This window comes from Acinonyx jubatus, chromosome X, assembly GCF_027475565.1.
Source record: "Acinonyx jubatus isolate Ajub_Pintada_27869175 chromosome X, VMU_Ajub_asm_v1.0, whole genome shotgun sequence".
NCBI lineage: Eukaryota > Metazoa > Chordata > Mammalia > Carnivora > Felidae > Acinonyx > Acinonyx jubatus.
In genome coordinates this window covers 107,757,945-107,762,018 of record NC_069389.1, presented here as the reverse complement: position 1 = coordinate 107,762,018, position 4,074 = coordinate 107,757,945, and the positions used below count along the sequence as shown (strand labels likewise).

The 4,074-nt window shown below is 38.5% G+C and overlaps 1 pseudogene; it reads right to left on the bottom strand.

Annotated features, from left to right (window-relative positions):
* Positions 1-1,576: 1,576 nt before the first annotated feature.
* Positions 1,577-1,841, bottom strand: LOC106981585 (putative 60S ribosomal protein L39-like 5; annotated as a pseudogene).
* Between the last annotated feature and the right edge of the window lie 2,233 nt (positions 1,842-4,074).

The following is a 4,074-nucleotide window of genomic DNA, read 5'->3' as shown; positions in this document are numbered from 1 at the left end:
TGATGGGCAGCTAAAGCAGTGCTTAGAGGAAAATTTAGAGCAATAAATGTCTATGTTAGAAAAGAAGCTAGTTCTAAGTACTTGAATCAATTACTTCAACTTCCAACTTAAAAACCTAGAAAAAGAAGATCAAATAAAACTCCAAGAAAGCAACCTCCCCCCCATAATAAAGATTAAAGTAGAAATCAGTAAAATAGAAAAATATGAAAATAGAGAAAATCATGGGCACCTGGATGGCTCAGTCAGTACAGCTTGTGACTCTTGATGTTAGGGTCATGAGTTCGAACCCTACCCTGGGTGTAAAGGTTACTTAAATAAATAAACTTTAAAAAATAAAAATAGAGAAAATCAATGAAATGAAAATTTAGCTCTCTGGGAAGTTAAATAATACTGATAAACCTCTAGCCAGATGGATCGCAAAAAAAGAGAGAAGGAAGTGCCTGCCTGGCTCAGTCTGTAGAGTATACAACTCTTGATCTTGGGGTTGTGAGTTTAAGCCCCACTTTGGGTGTAGAGATTACTTAAAAATAAGTAAATCAAATAAATAAATACATATTTAAAAAAGAGAGAGAAGACACAAATTACTAATATGAAAGGAGATGACATCACTATAGGCTCTACAGATATTTAAAAGACAGAATGTTATGAACAACTTATGTCTATAAATATAATGACTTAGGGGGTGCCTGGCTGGCTCAGTTGGGGGAACTTGTAACTGTTGATCTCGGGGTTGTGAGTTTGAGTCTCAGGTTGGGCGTTGAGATTACTTAAGTTAAAAAACTCATGAAATGATCATAATAATGGCCAGAAAAGAAACAGAAATAATAAAATGCTTCTCTTAAAAAAATTCACTAACTTAGATAAAGTGGACTTCTTTCAAAGAAGCCACCTACTAAAACTCACTCAAGAAGAAGTATATAAGTTGAATAGCTCTCTATTAAAGAAATTAAACTTACTAAAAAGCTTCCCACAAAGAAAATTCCAAGCTCAGATGACATTCCAGGTAAATTCTACCTGCCATCTAGAAAAGAAGTATTAATTCTACACAAACGCCTTTAGAAAATGAAGAAGCTGGAACACCTCCAAATTCATTCTATGAAGCCAGTATTAATCTGATACCAAAACTATACTAAGGAATCACAAGAAATGAAAACTGCAGACCACAATCCCTCATGAACACAGATACAAAAGTTCTTAATAAGATATTAGTATATCAAATTAAGCCAACTATTTAAAGGACAATGCACCAAGGTTGGGAACACTCGAAAACCAATCAATGCAGGGGGCACCTGGCTGGCTCAGTCGGAGGAGGGTGCAACTCTTGATCTTGGGGTCGTGAGTTCAAGCACCACATTGGGTGTAGAGATTACTTAAATAAATAAATATTTTACAAAAGAAAATTAATCAATGTAGCTCAGCAACAACAACAAAATCCTATATGATCATCACAACTGGTGTAGAAAAATTATTTGATAAAATCCAACATCCATTTCTTTTCAAACAAGGGTCTCACATGTTTATTTCTGAACCCACCTACTGATACAGAAGCATAGTAACAAAGAAACATTATTTCCCCAATAAAACGTGTCTATTGTTCAGGTAGTAGTGGTGTTTACAGAGGGAGAGGAGAGGAACACGTGACCTTCATGCAGCATAAAAACGTGTGCCATCTCATGTGCGACCCCTTATAGACCCAGTTTGGTTCTTTTCCAATGCCTCCTCTTGGAGTTGTACTTGATTTTATTACCAGTTTTTGGCTCAGTCTACTGGGGAATGGAACGATTCTGCTTTTGTTTCTTGGCTGGGAATTGCTTGATCCTGAAAGTCTTGTTAGAAGACATGGTGAGGAACAGTCAACCACACACACCACAATGGCAGAGAAAAGGCTCCTTTTTAATAACAATTTTTTAAACTATTTCTTAATTTTTTTTAATTATTTTTTTATTTTTTTTATTTTTTATTTTTGAGAGAGAGAGAGAGAGAGAACGAGCATGAGCAGGGAAGGCGCAGAGAGAGAGGGAGACACAGAATTCAAAGCAGGCTTCAGACTCTGAGCTGTCAGCACAGAGCCCCATGCAGGGCTTGAACTCATGAACTGCAAGATCAAGGCCTGAGCCCAAGTAGGATGCTTAACCGACTGGGCCACCCGGTTGCCCCTAAAACTATTTTTTTAAGTTTATTTATTTTAGAGAGAAAGAGAGAGGGAGGGAGACTATGAGCAGGGGAGGGGCAGAGAGAGAGAGGGAGAGAGAGAATCCCAAGCAGGCTCCTTGCTGTCAGCTTAGAGCCCGAGTGGGGCTGGACCTCACAAACCATGAGGTCATGACCTGAGCAGAAATCAAGAGTCAGATGCTTAGCCAACTGAGCCCCTAATAACAATTTCTAAAGGCTTTTTTTTTTTTTTTTTTTTTTAGTAATCTTTACACCCAAAGTGGGGCCTGAACCCACACCCCGGGATCAAAAAGTCATATGCTCCACCAACTGAGCCAGTCAGATGCCCTCCAACATCCATTTCTGATAAAAATTTCCAGAAATCTAATAATAGGAGAAACCTTCCTCCACCTGATAAAGGGCATCTACTAAAACCTACAGCTGATATTGTCAATGGTGAAAGGCTGAATGCTCTCTCTCTAAGATTGGGAACAAGGTAAGGATGCCTGTCCCTTCCATTTATAGTCAATGTATTATTAGAGTTTCTAATGAGCGCCATAAGGCAAGAAAAAGAAAATTTTTCGAGATAAAAAAGAAGGAAGTAAAACTGTTTCTGTTCTCTGAGACATAATCATCTTTATAGAAAACCCCACTAGAAGCTACGAAAAAGTTATCACAACAAATAACTGAGTTTAGCAAAGTTGTGGGATACAAGATCAATATCAAGAAAAAAAAAACTCAATTGTAGGGATGCCTGGCTGGCTCAGTCAATTTACCGAGCATGCAACTCTTGATCTCAGAGCCATGAGTTCGAGTTCCACATTGGGGCTAGAGATTACATGAAAAAAAATATTTGCAAAAAGAAAGACTCACTTCTACTTAGTTACCAGTTCTCTCCAAATTGATCTACATGTTCAACGCAGTCTTAATCCAAATCTCAGAAGATTTTTTTTTGTGAAAATCAATAAACTGGCTCTAAAATTCATATGGAATTTTGAAAGACTGTGAATAGTGAAAATAACTTCGAAAAAGAGGACAATGTTGGAGGACTAGCATTATTTGATTTCAAGACATGTTATAAAGCTACAGTAATCAAGAGTGTGCTATTAGAGTAAAGACAAATAGATCAATGTAACAAAATACAGACTCAGAAATGACCCACATATATAGGGGACAACTGATTTTTTTACAAAGTGCAAATACAACTCAGTGGGTAAAGGATCGTATTTTCAACAAATGATACTGAAATATTTTTGTTGTTGTTGTTTATTTATTTAGGGACACCCGGGTGGCTCTATCCGTTGAGCATCTGACTTCAGCTCAGGTCATGATCTCACGGTTTGTGAGTTCAAGCCCCCCATCAGACTCACTGCTGTCCCCTCCTCTCTCTGCCTCTCCCCACACTTGCAGAGTGAGGGGAGGGGCAGAGAGAGAAGGAGAGAGAGAATCCCAAGCAGGCTCCATGCCGTCAGCACAGAGCCTGACTCAGGGCTCCATCGTACACACTGTGAGATCATGACCTGAGCTGAAATCAAGAGTCAGACGCTCAAGCAACAGAGCCACCCAAGCACTCCTTTCTTTCTTTCTTTTAAAAATTTTATTTTTAAGTAATCTCTACACCCAACGTGGGACTCAAACTCACAACCCCAAGATCAAGGGTCACATGTTCCACTGACTGAGCCAGCCAGGTGCCCCAGGAGGCATAGGTTTTAAAAGCTTACACAATTAATATATTTTATTTGCAGGGAAAATTTTCAGCATCTTTTTCTATTGTTTCAGATCCTAGGCATGGGTTTTGGTTTTAAGGCAAACAATAGAGTAAGGTAAAAAGTGAAAGTGAAAGTCTTCCTCTGTCTTTGTCATACCCTAATCTTGTCTCTAGGCATCGCCTAGAAACATTAGTAGTTTCTTGCAAACTCATCC